Source organism: Chlorocebus sabaeus, chromosome 8, assembly GCF_047675955.1.
Source record: "Chlorocebus sabaeus isolate Y175 chromosome 8, mChlSab1.0.hap1, whole genome shotgun sequence".
Classification (NCBI taxonomy): domain Eukaryota; kingdom Metazoa; phylum Chordata; class Mammalia; order Primates; family Cercopithecidae; genus Chlorocebus; species Chlorocebus sabaeus.
Window position 1 is genome coordinate 112,318,684 of NC_132911.1, and position 18,682 is coordinate 112,337,365.

At 36.6% G+C, this 18,682-nt stretch overlaps 1 pseudogene; it reads left to right on the plus strand.

The window, feature by feature from the left end:
- Nucleotides 1-4,592: 4,592 nt before the first annotated feature.
- LOC103237715 (tRNA methyltransferase 10 homolog B-like) lies at nucleotides 4,593-14,959 on the plus strand (annotated as a pseudogene).
- Nucleotides 14,960-18,682: the final 3,723 nt, after the last annotated feature.

Below are 18,682 nucleotides of genomic sequence, written 5' to 3' on the forward strand. Positions count from 1 at the left end.
GAATGATTTTAGAATATCAGCTTACAGAATAATAGAGAAGGTAAGTAGCTATTTGTCCTTTCGAAGTTGGCAGGTAGATTGATTGCCTGGAAATCTGAGTGCTATTCAAAACCAGCATATTGTGTTTTCTGGTTGTAATCACAATACACATTCATTACAGAAATCTTTTAGGAAAAATACAAAGAAAAATAACAAAAAATACAAAATACATGCCCTACTGACAGAGTTCATTCTCATTTTTCCTGTAAGCGTGTATGTTTAATGATCACTTTCAGGGACAGCATGCCACTGCCACTGCCCAAATCCTGTCCTGTTAGCACTGTGACAATGCTGCTTCTCATTTTGCACTGTGTGCATTCCTCTCTCCTGCTATGCAGTCCATGTGCTACTATACTCTTGAGGTTGCCACTATAAAGGCTCCCACCATGTTAACTCACCCACAATATAGCTTTGCCCATAATTCTGCATGGGACTGTCTTCTGTTGCACTCTTCAAAAGAAGTGTATCTCATCCCAAGACCTTTGGACTACAGCAAGCATACTTGTGGGACAGGTAGGTTCTCAGGCCACATTGGTCTGGATAGTTAATTAGAAAGCCAAGTAACAACTAAATCTATTAATCTATAGCCCAGGCCAATAATCTTCCTTGCTAGCTGTCACGGAAGCCCTCTCCTTCATCTTAAGTTGGAAAAGAGCTCATCATTAAGGGGCTTCATAAACCTTATTCCATCTTTATTTTTCATGTGATCTCTTAGCTTCACTAAATATTTATTGAAGGGCTACCTATTTTTAGGTCTTCTGGTAGTGGTTTTGGGCACCAGATTGATAAGTAAAGTGCATTTGTGACTCTCAAAAGCGTATTAATCTCAGTAGTTAATTAATTCTAAACCTTTTACACAACTTTGTATTTGACACTGCCTGGCACAGTGAAGGATCAGTAAGTGTTAGTAAATACAATGATTAGTAATCATCATTAGCTGAAGGATCCATGTATCATTCAAATGAATATGATCTGTAAGTAGTTAGAAATGCAAAAACAGATTTAAGAAAATACACGTGTTCAGGCTGGATTCATGCCTGTAATCCTAGCACTTTGGGAGGCCAAGGCAGGTGGATTGTCTTAGCTCAGGAGTTTGAGACCAGCCTGGGCAACACGGTGAAACCCTGTCTCTACAAAAATACAAAAAATTAACTGGGCATGGTGGTGCATGCCTGTAATCCCAGCTACTCAGGAGGCTGAGACAGGAGAAGCGCTTGAACTTGGGAGGTGGAGGTTGCAGTCAGCTGAGACCACGTCACTGCACTCCGGCCGGGGCCACAGAGCCAGACTCCATCACCAAAAAAAAAAAAAAAAAAAAAAAAATATATGTGTTCAATTATTTGTGTGATACATTGCCCATCCATCTGTAATAGCTTGAATGGTCCTAGAAAACAATTGACAAGGCTGGTAAACTGCAATTGTTTGCACACTTTCAACTTTATTCAGAAGACACATATGGCTTTATCGGTTCATTCTCCAATAATGCATAGTGCTCAACAAATTTGTGTAATAGATTTAGAATTAATTAACTACTGAGATGAATACTCTTTTGAGAGCCACAAATACACTTTACTTATCAATCTAGCTCCCAAAACTACTAGCAGAAGACCTAAAAATAGGTAGCTATTCAATAAATATTTAGTGAATGAATGAACTCGAGAATTTAGTTAAACAACCATACTCAGGAATATTGCAAGCCACATCTGTTTTCAGTTCTTCTAAGAAAAGTAGGCTCAAAGGCCTATTATATCATCAAAAGTTATTAAATTGATTGTAGGAATTGTTCCAAGTTCATGACTGCACTCTGAATGATAATCTGGTAAAACTAGAATGATAATCCCATAGACAAATAAAATATCTCTTAACTCATTCATTTATTGGTGTACTCAACAAACATTTATGATCACTCACTATATGCCCCTTACCCCTACCGTCAATATTAAGCAATGGGAATATAACAATGTAAAAGACTGGCATGGTTCCTACTTTTATGAAATTTGCAGTCTAACGGAGGAGACAAATAAATAGCTGATTTCAAGAGTATACAGTCCATGCTAGAGAAATACATTGCCTAACTCAGTGGTCTTCAAACTTGGTGGGCATCAAAATCATTTGGAAAGCTTTTTAAAAACACAGTTTGCTGGACCCAACCCAAGAACTTCTGATTCAGTGCATCTGGGATATGTCCCAAGAAGTTGTATTTGAAGTTCTCAGGTGATGCTGATGCCACTGGTCCAAGGATAACACTTTGAGAACCATTGACTTAGACTAAAGGAGTGTTAGGCTGAGCTAAACTCTTCAATCTCAGTATTTCAATTATAATTGAGGCCGGGGTAATTCATTGAAATACTAATTTGTATAGATATATTTATTGCTTCCTGGTTTTCAAGGAGAGAGTTGATCTGTAGCCATTTTTTTGCCACATATGTTTTTGGAAAGTGTAAAGCAGAAGCTTTTTAAACTAAGGGGCCTTTTGTAAACATCTACATTCCATTTAAAAGAGTTTATGAGGCAGTTGCGTGACTCATGCCTGTAATTCCAGCACTTTGGGAGGCTGAGGTGGAAGAATCGCTTGAGGCCAAGAGTTGGAGACCAGCAACATGGCAAGACCACATCTCTAAAAGAAAGAAAACCAAAGCAAGAATGCATATCCCATTCACAACAGACAAAAGAAAAAAACAAACCTAGGAATACCTCCAACCAATGAGTTGAAAGATCTCTGCAAGGAGAACTACAAACCACTCCTGAAAGAAATCAGAGATGACACAAACAACTGGAAAAATATTCCATGCTCATGGATTAGAAGAATCAATGTTGTTAAAATGGCCATATTGCCCAAAGCAATCTACAGATTCAGTGCTATTCCTATCAAACTACCAATGTCATTTTTCACAGAATAAGAAAAAACTATTCTAAAATTCAGATAGAACCAAAAAAGAGCCCAAATAGACAAAGCAATCTCAAGCAAACAGAACAAAGCCGAAGGCATCACATTTTCTGACTTTAAACTGTAACATAAGACTACAGTAACCAAAACAGTACCATACTGGTACAAAAACAGACACATAAACTAATGGAACAGAATAGAGAAGCCAGAAGTAAAACTGCAAACCTACAGCCTCGTCCATCTTTGAAAAGGTCGACAAAAACAAGCAATGGGAAAATCATTCTCTGTTCAATAAATGCTGTTAGGATAACTGGTCAGCCATATGCAGAGGAATGAAATAAGACTTCTACTTTTCACCGTACACAAAAATTAACTCAAGATAGTTTAAATATTCAAATATTTAAATGTAAGACTTCAAACTATAAATTCTTAGAAGAAAAATCCATTCTGGACATTGGTCTTGGCACAGAATTGATGGCTAAGACCTCAAAAGCAATTCCACCAAAACCAAAAATTGACACATGGGAACTAATTAAACAAAAGAGCTTCTGCACAGCAAAAGAAACTGTCAACAAAGCAAACAGATACACTGCAGAATGAGAGAAAACATTTGCAAACTATGCATCTGACAAAGGTCAAGTATCTGGACTTTATAAGGAACTTAAACAAATCAACAAACAAAAAACAACCCCATTAAAAAGTGGGTAGAGAACGTGAACAGACACTTTTCAAAAAAAGACATACAAGTGGCCAACAAATATGAAAAAAGTGCTGTAAATCACTAATCATTAGAGAAATATAAATCAAAACCACCATGAGGTATAACCTCATACCAGTCAGAATGGCTACTATTAAATAGTCAAAAAATAATAGATGCTGATGAGGCTGCAGAAAAAGGGAATGCTTATACATTATTGGTGAGAGTGTAAACTAGTTCAGCCATTGTGGAAAGCAGTTTGGATATTTCTCAAAGAATTTAAAACAGGACTACCATTCGACCCAACAATCTGATTATTGGGTATATATCCAAAGGAAAATAAACCATTCTACCAAAGAGACACATGCACTCATTTATTCATCAGAGCACTATTCACAATAGCAAATACTTGGAATCAAGCTAGGTACCCATCAATGGTGGACTGGATAAAAAAATGTGGTGCATATACACCATGGAATACTACACAGCCATAAAAATGAATGAAATCATGACCTTTGCAGCAATATAGATTCAGCTGGAGGTCATTATCCTAATCAAATTAGTATAGGAACAGAAAACCAAATACTAAATGTTCTCAGTTATAAGTGGGAGCTAAGCATTGGGTACACATGGACACAAAGATGGGCAACATTGACAGTGGAGACTCCACAATATGGGAAGGAAGGAGTGGGGCAAGTGCTGAAAAAGTAACTTTTGGATACTATGCTCAGTACCTGGGTGATGGGATCAGTCACACCCCAAACCTCAGCATCATGAAATATACCAATTGCATGTATTGGTATTGAGATCCAGCAGAAAGAAGAAATTTCGGCTGTGCTAGAGAAATCTGGGGTCAGTGATCAGAAATCTGTGATCAGAAGAGAAGCTTGCCCCATTTCATGATCATATATTAGAGACATGACAAGATCATATCCAAGAAACATGGCAAAAATGGGGCATCAAAGGAAAATGGTCCTGGGTCTGAGGGCTTCCAGCCTTGCCTGTGATTCCCTTACCCAAAATGTGGAGCACAGACACAAGAGAGGAATCAGACTTACAGGAGCCACACAAGTTGTGGAAATGGACATTCAGAGATTCTAAGAGACAACAAAGGGACTAATTTATCCCCATCCCCAAGAATCTGGTATGACGTAAGACTGAGTCCCTGACAATGCTGGAGGAGAAGAGCAACACAGCAGAAAGGGTTTCTTGTTAGGTGAACACAGGGAAGCTGCGGCAATGATTTAAATGGGTTGAATTGTAATGAATAAGTATTATTTCCAACATTTCTAAATTTGTGGGCTCAGATTTATACTTGTCTCTATTAGTTCATAAGACAATTGTAAAATTAGTTTAAGAGAAATTATAAAACCAGTAAACTGTCACTTGATATATATTTTTCATGAAGTTTTTTCTTGGGGGGGAAAGTCTAATAAAGAACTTCATACTTAACATGGGCTCAAGAAATATTTGTTAAATCGAAATGACTGTATTAGGATGTTTCCAAATTCTCCATGTGCATCCATGCTAAATATACATTTTAGGACAAGTGACACGGTATATTTTAAGAGAGGCAGTGTAGTGCTTGGGTTGAGCATATAGGTTTAGGAATCACCTGCTTAGATTCAAGTATGTTATACGATAATTTTGTAACCTTAGACAATTAGCTAAATGTTTTGTGCCAAGTTTGCATTTGAAAAACGAGTGTAATAATAATAATGCCCACCTCTCAGTGTTGTCACCAAGATTAAATGAATTATATCTTTGAGGTTTTAAATGCAAGACTTCAAAATTAATGGCAATGTATAGGCTGTAGCCAATTTACATGGGTGAGCTCATGAATAAGTTCCAAATAGATAAGAATGTGCCTTTTATTGTATATTCTCCTTGCAGACTTGGAATTCAGAACTTTTCTCAAAAAGCCTAGAATTTGTTGTTATTGTTGTTAAACTGTGATCTGTTTTAAGGTTTGATGAACTGAGATCCTGCAATATATTCAGTGCATTAACAGTGACAGTTTTAACATTGGCATAGAAACACTCTCAAAATATTTAAACATCAGCTAACTTGATTGTCTTTGGACTTCAATGCTGTCTTTATATATTTTTGTCCTTCATAACTCAGGTTATAAAAATATCATTACCTGAGCTAAAAAATGTGCAGGGCAACCATCCATCTTCCAAGCGTGGTCTGTAGAACATGACATATTACATAGGAGAATAACACAGGGGTGGGTTCCTCCTTGGTTATTTCGTTATACTAAACATCTGTATATTTCATTTTAGCTTGTATTATAGCTGGCTTTCTTGGTTACAGGCACACAGAGTATCCATTCCCCAAACAAGCTCTGTTTCTTATAACTCACCATCTCCTTTTTAATTCCTTAATTCCACTGGCAATTTGGAGTGGTCTGCTTACTCATGTTGTGTCTGCAGTTCTGGAGTCTTAGCCCTTGAGTCATGTAATTTTGGAAATCTTTGCCTTCTGCCTTATGTATTAACAGCAATCAGGCAGCCTCTTAAGACCTTCCTGGAAACATCCCAAAATACCTCAACTTTTATTTTGGTTTTAGTTTGAAGAAATATCAGTCAAGTTATCCCTGAGCTCCTAATTTTGACTGGCCACCCAGCTGAAGACAGCCTTAGAGATGTCTAGTTTGGCAAATCAACATCCTTGGCAGCAATTTGTGGATTTACTAAATGTCACACAACCAATTTGTATTATCAAGGTACCAAAATCACAATTCAGCTTTTTACTCTAAGGAAAACATAGAAAGCTTTTTATTCTGTGACTGATGGTTAGTACTAGAAATTCCTTCCTTTCTTATTTAGCTGATCAATGAAAGGCTAGGTTCCAAAGTAGGAAAAAACCTATGGGATTAAAGATTCACTAAGTAAAGAAATCTATTTAAAAAAAAATTAGTAGCAATTGAGGGATAAAAGGTTAGATGAAACTCTATAATCAGAGTTTATAGAATATGTGTTAATACACGTATTCAATAAAACCTTTTTAACCTACTATATACAGGATACATTGCTAAGTCACAGAGAAGGTGTGAAAAACTAAGACCCATTTTCTTGTCCACAAGAAGCTTATCGTCTAGGTTGAAAGGCAAGAAGATAAACAGGTGATTTCAATATAGAGTGTTAAGTGCTATATTAGGAGGGAGTACTTAGTATAATGACAGTACTAAGATAAAGCACCAGGAACAATATGGGGTTTGGGGTTAGAAGAATTTTCCTGAAGGTGTTCATACCGAAGCTATAATAAGAAAGGGGTAAATAATTTGGCCAGGAAAAGATAATGCATTTTGAGCATTCTAGGCAAAGGAAATAGCCGTGCAAAACCTCAATTATTGCAATCAAAGAGGGACGGTCTTAGAAGTTCTCACTCACATATTATGTTAATTTTGGTAAATTGTAAAAGTAGCCACAGATTCTTCCCATTTGTTGCATCCAGGTTCTTACAATGTGATGTCACAACTCCTCCCATAAAGAGGTGGAGTATATATTTCTACCTCTTGAGTCTGGGGTGGCCATGTGACTTGTTTTAGTCAAAAGGACATAAGCAAATGTGAAAACTGCTTGTGCTTTGGAGCCTGGCCTCTTGCTGAGCTAAAGGCCTGACACGACCACGTTTTATGAGCATGAACAAGCCTGTAGGGGGAAAGAGAGATCATGTGGAGGAAAACTGAGGCATCTGGGCTGACAATCTGCCAACTGCCAGGTAGGTAAGAGAAGCTGTCTGTGCAAGGCAAAATTAGCTTCACTACCCTGCAAAGATGTCTGTATCCTAATCCTCAGGACCTGTGAATATGTTATTTTACATGGCAAAGGGGACTTTGAAGATGAGACTAAGCATTTTAAGATGGGAGGATTATCCTGGATCATCTTGGTGAGTTTATTATAATCACAAGGGAGACAGGAGACTCAGAGTCAGAGAAGATGGGGTAACGGAAGCCAGGGTAGATACCACAGAGAGATTTGAAAATGGTATATGTCTGGCTTTCAAGATGGAGGGAGGAGTCATGAGATAAAGAACGTAGGTGGCCTCTAGAATCTAAAGAAGGCAAGGAAACAGATTCCTCGCTAAAGCCACGAGAAGGAACACAGGCCTGTGGATATCTTAATTTTAGTCCAGCTAGACTTCTGATCTTTATTTAGAACCCTCAGGAAATACAAACTATAACAAACAGTTGTTTTAAGTTACTACATTTCAGGGTGATTTCTTACACAGGAACTGCTGAACAATACACTGATCTATAAGTTCAAAATAAAAAATAAAGCAAAAGAGTACTTATATTAAGCTACTTAGAAATAGTCATTTTCTAACTCTCCTATAGACTTTTACGTGGGTTCTTTACATCTTCTGAGATTCCAAATGAGGATTTCATCCATTCTTTCATCCAATACAACCTGGTTGTCTATTGTCTGAATAGTAATGAACTAGACCCTGCAGTAGAAATTGGAACTTGTTTCTGCTTTCAAAGAGCAATTCTGTTCCTAGAAGTCTCATTTTGAGTATGTTGCTTAAGTCTCTAAACTTCAGTATCTGCATCTTCAAAAATGGGATAATAATAGTACTTAGCTTAGAGAATTGCTTTGAGACTCAGATGCGAAAATGCTTATAAAGCACTCAGCTTTACATGACATTCAGTAAGTATTCAACGAATGCCAGCAGAATTGAAAAGAGATGAGGGAAAACTAGATGGCAAATAAGAAGTCGGAAAGATAGTAATATGAGAAGTAACTCTTATTTATTGTTTGTGATGCTCTGGAAAACTTATGCTTATGTTTAGTAATAGTGACAACAACTCTGCAAGGTAGATTTTGTTATTTTTACTTTACAAATGCCAAAATTGAGATTTCAAAGGTTAAGTATCTTATTGGGTTGGTGCAAAAATAATTGCAGTTTTGCCATTACTTTTGATGGCGAAAACTGCAATTACTTTTGCACCAACATAATACTTGACACCACACAAGCAGCCAGTAGCACCAGACATCTAACCCTGCACTGTCTAATCCTTATATCCTCCATCTTCCTGTATCAGGTGGCCTACAGGTGACTGTGGCTAAATCGGCTGCAGCCAGGGTGGTCTTTTTAAAAGGCATATCTGATTCTGTCAGCCATGCTTTTACAGCTCCCCATTGCCTGTAGAATCAAGTTCAAAATCCTAACATTGTCTCTAAGGCTTCTCACCATCTAAATTTCCTTCTCCATATTGCTTCCCTGTGCTCTGGCTATACTGACTTCTACCAGCATGGTGAACACGACATGCTCTCCTCTACTTCAGGACTCTTCACACTGACTGATCTCTCTGGCACATCCTTCCCACCTCTGTTTCCATATCATTTTCTTCTCTGATACTTAGATTCCTTGGCTATGTCTTTTCTTCAATCTTTTTTCTTTTTCTTTCTTATTCTTTACCTTTGAAGTTCCTTGTCTTATCGCCAGTCTTTCCCTGTAGTAGAAACCTCCTGTGGCTGTTTGATCCAATAGTTTATCTTTTCTGGACACTGTCTACTGCACAAAGGAATGATCTCTCAGAATCTCCATTTCTAAACTTCATTACCATTCCCCACCTTCCTGTTCTCATCCTGCCCATTCATGCAGAGTTGAGCATCTGATTTAGGTGACCATTTTTTTTTTTCACTCTACCAAGAGTTTGGAGTTTTGAACAAAGAGATGTAGAGCCTAAAGGGGGCGGAAGCTGAATTATGTTAACAGCTCTCTAAAGCTAAGTCCCATCGGCTCCTACCTCTCAGTCTACAATTAGCCCTGGTTCCTATTCTTCCCAAGCTTGGTTGTTCACCTCATCTTTGGATTTCTAGTTGTTTTCAGTATCCTTCCAATACAGTCCTCTTTATCCTTAAACTAGCCAGATATGATTTCTCTTACTGCCAGGCTGTGAATTCTGTGAATGTAATTTGAGAATTCCGTCTCATTATCCACCTGTTATAAACCTGTTTAACACTCTGGTATTTTTGGAAGCATAATGGAAAAGACACTCATTAGTCTCTAGATTTATCTTTCAAAAATTTTGATGTTTGGTAGACTCTTTCAAAAAAGCTTCCATATTGATAATTATTTAATTAAAACAAGTCAACGTAAGCCTAGAGCCTCTATGTCTGTGACCATTGTGTCTCTTGCACTCCACTCAGCTTAGACAAACTCATCTCTTTGGAATGCTACAAGAGGACATTCTGTCCTTTGTTAAGGGACTTGAACAATCGCAATTATATTATTATGCCTACGTCTGTTGAAAAATTCCAGAGAAGGTTACAAAGAAGCATATGGGATTTGGGCTTGAATCAGATTAAATCAGTTTGGAATGAAAAAGCAAAGATAGTTTGAGCAGTGAACTAAATGTCACAACTATGAAAAGTATCGATTTTACTACAAACTTTTTTTCTTCTTTGAATGTCCTATATATCGTGCGTTCAGTGGTGTTCTTGTTAGTGTGAATGAAGCTATTGGTACTGTAAACATAACTTCTGTTACGTGATGTCTAGCTCATTTGAGTTATACTAGTATACTACATCAATTTCTTATCTATTGTCTTGTATTTTTATTGATACATCATGGTTGTGCATATTTTGGGGTGCTTGTGATATTTTTATACATATATACAATGTATAATAATCAAGTCAGGGTAATTGGAATATCCATCACCTCAAATATTTATCTTTTGTGTTAAGAATATTAAAATTCTTCTAGCTATTTTGAAATATATATAATATACTTATATATTATATATAAATAAGGTATATATATATCATATAAAAGATATATATTGAAATATGTAGTATACCTTATGTATGTCTTATATATGATATATATTGAAATATGTAGTAATTATAATTATAGTTAATGATAATTTATTATTATTGTTCATTATTGTATTATCAAATATTAGAATCTATTTCTTCCCTCTAACTGTATTTGTATGCCCATGAGCCAACTTTTCTTCATCCTCCTATTTTTTAACTATCCTTATTATGCATGTTTCTCACTTAGTTTGGGTTCTATGGTCATCAACTCTATGATACCCTCGCCAGAATTATTAATTTTCTGCTACTCTTTTCTTTTTCCACATTACTGCAATAAATCCTCAAGACTGAATTCAAGAACTCTCCTCCCTGTTTGAACATATAGGCTACTGAAAAGTGCAGAAGTAAGACTGTATAACTACCAACTAAAACTACTGCAAACTTAGGGTTTTCAAGTCCAGTGGAGCCCTCAGTGTTGCTTGGCAATTTTTTTCACTAAATGTGGGTTAACAGCCTCAACCTTTTCTCTTTTAGTAGATTACTTTGCCTCAGTTTTCATAGACAAAATAGAGGCCATCAGATATTAACAATTTCTCTTCCCTACATTATAAAACTTCCCGTGGTAGTATCCATCCTTCTTTTCTGTATAAGGGAAAATGAGTCAATATTTATCAGCTACGTGCTTTTTGTATCTCCAGCCTAACCCAAACTCTTGAACTACACTCATATTTCTTATTACCTATTAAACATCTCTACTGGGTATCCAATACACTTTTCAAACTTCACTGATTGAAGTTGTCCCATCATCTTCCCCATGCCAAGTAATGGCAACTCGCATCCTTGCAGCTCTTTAGGCTACACACTTTGGAGTTATCCTTGCCAGCCAAGTCATTATCATTTCTTGTTTGGACTATATCAATAACCTCCTAATTTATCCTCTTTCTCCCACAACATTGTGCACCTGCAATCTATTCTCAACATAGTATCTGGAGTTATTCTGCTAAAAATGTAAATCAGATTATATTTTCTGCCCCAAACTATCTGTGTGTTCTCATTTCATGCCAAGCAAAAGCCAAAGTATTTGCAATGGCCTTTAAAGCTCCATACCATTGGGTTCACCATTGCCTCTTTGACCTCATGGCCCACTATTCTCCTCACTTGTTCATCTCCTTGTTGTCCCTTGACTATGGTGGCCTTGTTCGGCCGTGGGCCTTTGCATTTGTTGTTCCCTTTGCCTGGAATGGTCTTCTCCATGATATTTGCCTGGCTTTCCCTTTACTTACTTTGGATTGTTGCTTGAATGTTTTCTTCTCATTGAGGCATTCTTTTTTATTTTTATTTTTATTTTTATTATTTTTTAGATGAAGTCTCGCTCTTGTCCCTCAGGCTGGAGTGCAATGGCATGATCTCAGCTCACTGCAACCTCCGCCTCCCGGGTTCAAGCAATTCTCCTGCCTCAGCCTCCCAAGCAGCTGGGATTATAGGCACCTGCCACCACACCCAACTAACTTTTGTATTTTTAGTAGAGATGGGGTTTCACCATATTAGGCAGGCTGGTCTCAAACTCCTGACCTCAGGTGATCCACCCACCTTGGTCACCCAAAGTGTTGGGATTACAGGTGTGAGCCACCACGCCTGTCCTCATTGAGGCATTCTAATTACTTTCCATCAGTGACAGATTGGATTAAGAAAATGTGGCACATATACACCATGGAATACTATGCAGCCATAAAAAAGGATGAGTTTGTGTCCTTTGTAGGGACATGGATGCAGCTGGAAACCATCATTCTCAGCAAATTATCACAAGAACAGAAAACCAAACACCGCATGTTCTCACTCATAGGTGGGAACTGAACAATGAGATCACTTGGACTCGGGAAGGGGAACATCACACACCGGGGCCTATCATGGGGAGGGGGGAGGGGGGAGGGATTGCATTGGGAGTTATACCTGATGTAAATGATGAGTTGATGGGTGCAGCACACCAACATGGCACAAGTATACATATGTAACAAACCTGCACGTTATGCACATGTACCCTACAACTTAAAGTATAATAATAATAAATAAATTTTAAAAAATATATTAAAAATTAAAAAATAAAATAAAATTGCTTGATACTCTACACTGTTTTCTATTTCCCTTTTATGTCTTAATCTTCTCCATAGTGCTTATTACCATCTAACATTCTGTATATTCATTTTGTTTGCCTCCTCTGACTAGAATGCAAGATCCATAAAAATGGGATTTAAAAAAATGTACCACTATACTTTCCAGTGGCTATGACATTGCTGGAATATAGTAGAACTTCAGTAACGAATTTTGAAATGAATGAATCTTTTTTTCCTTGCTAAAGAACTTTGTTTACACACTGAATCCAACTTTATTGCCCTCTTTAGGAACTGATTCATCAGTTATTCTCAGAATTTCCTGTGTTTTTCCTCTCTTTCATCTTAATATAGTCTTTAGGCTATAACTGTAATTAACAATCACTAATCTCTTTAAAAATATCTTCCTTGTGGTTTCCAGTTTAGGCTAATTTTCTATGAAAATTACAGTAAAGAAACACAAGATGGAATGAATGCCTAGGAAAGATAGGAGGCTGGAAGACAAAATTAGATTTTAAAAAATATCTGGAAATTGGAAAGAGGATGGGAGCAAGATGAAGGATGAGACAGAGTAGAGTAGAGGCAGCTATAGCTCAGAATATATGGAAGGGAGCTTTGAGGTGTGTGTGTGTGTGTGTGTGTGTGTATGTGTGTGTGTGGTTGGGACCATTGTCAGTGTATGGTGAAACATTGTCATCTTCCTGGTGGTGCCTAGAGAATATTTGGACCCCCCGTTGACAGGGAGAAAGAGCAGTAATGAGAAGTAAAGTTAAAAGGAGGAGAGTTATTTTTTGATATATGTGTATGTATTGCATCAGTCTGTTCGCCCATTTCCTCTCCCCATTGTTACACACAGAACTGTTCACTGGTGAGTTAGAATGCTGAGATTACAAGGACTTCTTTATACATCCAATGTTACAGCCATGTGTTGCTAAAAAAAAATCCTAGCGCAAAAGTCGATATATTTGCTGACACTGTACTAACTAATTAAAATCATGCCACATTTCAGTCTTCTTCATATTTAGGTCTTGACTTTTATGTACAGTTGTTTTTGTTAGATTTTTATAATTGGATTTCTGCTAGAGAGAAAAAACACATTTTTTACTCACATTAACTCTTTCAATTTCACAACAAATCTAAGAAAAATGCAACAACTGGAAAACTAAAACAACTGGAAACATTAAAAGTATCCATCAATATATACAAATATTGATTAAGTAAATTATAGTGTAATCTTACTATATATCATGCAACCTTTAAAAGAAAGGGAAGTAGATGTGTGTGTTCTGTCGTGGAAAAAGATTGAAGACACGTTTTCAATTGAAAAAAGCAAAGTGCATGATGGGATCCATGGACTAGGCACAGGGACTGTGAATTAGAAGGGAGTGCTTGGAGCACAGTCACCTGAAATATCTGAAATATCTGAATACCTGAAATATCTGAAATATCTGAATACCTGAAATATCTGAAAGTTTCCGGTTTCTGCAGATTGATGCAGAATGCAAATGCCAGGAGGGAGAGACCCTGACCACCAGAGTGCAGGATGGTGCTCATTCTCAAACAATTTGGTGTTTTGGATATCATAAGAAAAATGTCCAGGGAAAACAGAGACACTGGGGAAAGATAGTTGCAGTAACGAAGAGCAAAAGAAAATAAGAAAAAGAAAGAAGAAAAGCCAATTGTGTAGAAAATCCAGGAATCTGCCCCCAACACAGCAAATATTTTCTGAGATCTCTAAGCAAAGAGATTCTTTTGGAAGACAAACACTCAGGACAAAGGCTGTGTATCGATTTGAGTATGACCTACCACATGTCAAAGAAGGAATTGAGTAGACTGGCTGGACAGATATGAAGGTTGTATGGTTCAAACGAAATCTAATAGACCATTTTGGATCTGCCTCACTGGATTCACGGTAGACAGTGCCCTGTGTGAAGAGTGAAGATGAATTTTCTAGCGACTTACTAGACATAAAAGAAGACTTCTTTTAGTTTATTTCCTCTGGAAACCCTTGTGTTTCCAACTCCTAACTCAGAATACACTCTTGAAGACGTTGATATAAACAAAGTTTGTGTCTTTGATGGACTTGTAGATGAAAGCATTCAGAAGAAGGTGACATTTTGAAAGGCCCAGGAATGCTCTTTCAAGACAGCCTACTTGTCTGTCATTCCAGGGATACATGATCAGACACCAACATGGAAATAACTATCATTTAGGGATGGTGGCCATCAATCAGGTATTTGATATTCTCTCCACTTATTTTGAGACTCCTAACTGGCCTGAAGCATTGAAGGAGGGAATTTCTTCCAGAAAAGTTATGTTCTTCAGAGCACAGTGGGAGGACGGGCCTAAGATTGCAGCTGTAGAACAAAGCACTGGAGGCCCTGACCAAAGAACAGGGCAGAGGGTGGCAGTGACTCACACTTGCCTTTACTTGACATCTCTTGGACCTTCACAATAAGCTACTAATGACAGGGACCACATTTTGTACTCTTTTGTACTTCCTGGCTCACAGAACATACCCATATTTATATTAAGTAAAAACATTTACGTAACAAGGAATTAGCCCCAAACCACATGGCTTTGGATGTGTTTTAATTCATCTTTTGTACATATATCATTATCTGTGAAACACCTACTCTTTAGAGCTTGTTCAAATAATAAATATTGTTGTATAAAAATTAAATAATTATCATTTTAGAAGAAAAAAAGCAAAGCACAGCACAGTGCATAAAGATGATTCATTTACTCTGTGTGCTTTTTAAAAGGAGTATGTCAATAGATACATCTATTTTGGTTATGTGCAAGTATTCTTTTTCTTAAGATGAATTACACAAAGTGGGATTGATAATTACCTTTGGGATAGGTGAGAAGCAGGGAGGCTTTTGCTATTTATTTGTCAATTTTCTAAAATGTCTGTACCATTGGGTAGGTGGGAATTTTGTTGTGTTTGTATTTACCTTTCAGGATATGTGTGTTTATAATATAAAGATGTATTACTTATAAAATTTACATTAAAACATACTTATATAAATATAAAAATATTAAAAAGCAGTAGTTGAAGGTAGAGGTGGGGTTGGGGACCATTGTTTTCATTATAAGACAGCATACTTTTGATGTTATTTATTTATTTATTTATTTATTTATTTATTTATTTATTTATTGGGATCTTGAGCTTGTATTACTTTTACTTAGTGGAAAATAATAAGAAATATAGAAAAAAGGATAAAGGCAGCAGAGGAAAAGCATTTGAGAGCCTAGCCCCAGGCACCAGACTGCTTAGGTTTAAATCTTAGGTCTGCTACTTACCAGCTGGATAACCTTGGGTAATTTACTTACCTTGTCTATGTCTTAGTTTTCCCATTTGTAAAATGCAAAATAGAAATACTTTTCTTATAGGGTTATAGTGAGGATTAAATTATAAAAGTTAGTTTATATGGAAAAAGTGCTTGATTTAGTGTCTTGTACATAGTAATCACTACCTGTGATATATTATAAATATGTTCTTAGGTAAAGAAAAAGAAAAACACATAAACCACCTCAATCTCTTTTATTTTCCCCACCCTGACCCATGTCTAGTTTGACTAATAATTCCAGGGTTGGTAGTCTTTTCAAGAAGAAGAAGAAGGTTGAGGCTGAGCAATTGTTTGGGGCCTCTGAAGGAGGAACAGGCAATGGGAAGTATTTTCATTTAATTTCATATTTCAAAAACAAAAATTGCATTCTAAGTACTATGCCTTGATCAATACCTTTTTTCCTTCTATTGCCATCCTGAAAAATCTTTGTCCTTTTTACCAAGTTTTTTTTTTTTTTTTTAATATTCCACCTAATTTTAATGAATGGCCAAGCCCTACTCCCTCCAGGAAGCCTTTGATAAAGTTCCTGGTGCATTCAGAACTCTCTTGTATATATTGTTTTTCATCACATTTAGTTCCATCATATACTGTACTGTATATGTACATATACTGTATGGTCTAATTACAGGGACCACAGAAATTAGTTGTAATTTATTGTATGATATCATTATGTAGAAATACATCAGCAATATACTAATTACTATAGGTTTTCAGTATGTTTATTAGATTGGTAGTAATTTTTTATGAAAGAACATTGATTTTCCTTTGACCTTTGATTTTCCTATGACCTAACATATCTTATAAAATCTTGTACTTTCTTTTTGATTCTATTCATAAGTAAATCTTTAGAAGTGGAAATCTACATTTCATAATAGCAGTTTCCATTTCCACAGATGATTTACTCCTGAACCCTTATAAATGGCTTTCAGTCTACCATTCGACTAAAACTACTTTCATTGAGGTATGCAGCAACCTCTTACTTGCCAGAGGCAAATATGTATTTCAGTTCTTATTTTACTTAACTGTTTAACATCAATATCTTGATCACTTCTGGAATCTTCTTGAATCTTCTCTGCTGGATTCCCAGAACTTTGGGAGGCCAAGTTTGGAGAATAACTTGAGCCCAGGAGTTCATGATCAGCCTGGACAACATAGCGAGACCCTGTCTCTATAAAATAAAAAATAAATAAAAAGAAGAAAGTTAAAAGACAAATTTCTAATGATCTGTGGTACAATTAAAAATAAACACTTAGAAAGTGATCTTGCAAAGCCAAAATCACTGATGGGAAAAAATTTTTAATATAGTTCTTAGAAAATGCACCTCCATGGAAATTTTCTTTTACTCCCCAACGCTGCTGGATTCCAGGAGAATTTATTCTTGTCTCGCTTCCCAACTTTGGCCATTCTTTCTCAGTCTTCTTCATAGGCATCAACATCTAAGAAAATCTTCTGCAGGTCTTTCATGCCACAGCTGGTTAGTATAAGTATCAGAAATATAAATTATGATAAATTGGATAGTAAACAAGGTTACCATCATATTTAACAGAAAGGTTCTTAAGAACTGAACCATTGTAGAACAATATAGCACATCAAACAATATATTCTAGGGAAAGTATCATTACTGAGATAATATCATCATTTTGAGCATCCAGAATTTTTGAAAAGATATTTCTATAAGAAAGTTTAAAAAGGCTGGGCACAGTGGCTCATGCCTATAATCCCACACTCAGGAGTGTGCCAAGTACACATCATTTGGTGGCGCTGATAGGGGCCAGAAGTGCTGTTATTCCTCACTCCTCTTTGCCTTCAAAAGGAATTTTCTCCTTTCAGGCTCTTTACTCTCTCTTCCCAAGGAGAGGTAGACTAATTTCAAGATTGGTGAGTTTTGGAGGAGAACCTGGCAAGTGTAGCTCCTTCTTCTCCCCTTGGTCTTTGGGATTTGCCTGCCTGCAGAGAATCTGCTATAGTGGACCATATGGAAAGCTCAGTGGTAAAGGTTGTAAGCTTGCTTTTCTTCCTCCAGAGTAAGTGGGTGAATATGTTTGCTTAGTTCCAGGGCTCATAATCGGGAAGCTCATTGTTGTCACATGTTCCCTGGGAGTCCTACTTTTATGTTCATCTGGCTCACTCCTTTGCCCATCTCAACTGATTTAGAATTCAAGAGGCAAAACCAGGGGATTATTTAATAGTCCCTTCAAACTTCAATATCATCTTCCACATAGAGTTACTCTTCAATATATGTATCCTTATACACTGAAGAAAACTATCATTTCACGAATGTATTGTTTTACCTGTGGTAGTTTCAAATAGAAATCTTTCCATGATTTCATTAAGGCAAGACATAACCACTCTTAGGATGACTTCATTGTCCCGAAGAGACCAAAGTACATCCCTCTGTGATGCCTAAACATGTCTCTCTCACGATCATAAATTCAGCTTAGAATTCCTGTAGTCACACATTTTGTTCTCTATTTTTGCCATGCAGGTAACAAAATAAAGAAGATACTACCACCTAAAACGGTAGAAAAAGACTAGAAATGTGCAAAAGAAATTCTGCTTCCTTCTTTGGAAAATTGGATCTTGTCCAATATCATATGATTCTCCACTGTTCTAGGATTTTCTCATATTGAACTTAAATGGAAACTTCCAAACCCTGAAATTTTTTTCCAGAAGACATTTTTATAAAAAAGATAAAATTTGAAATTAAGCTTAGAGATCATAACAAATGAAAACCTCTTTTCTTTGTGGTTTTCTCTATTATGTAATAGTCATAAAGGACGTTTTATAATATTCAGTTTTGGGTATTAAAATATTACAGTCTTTTGTAG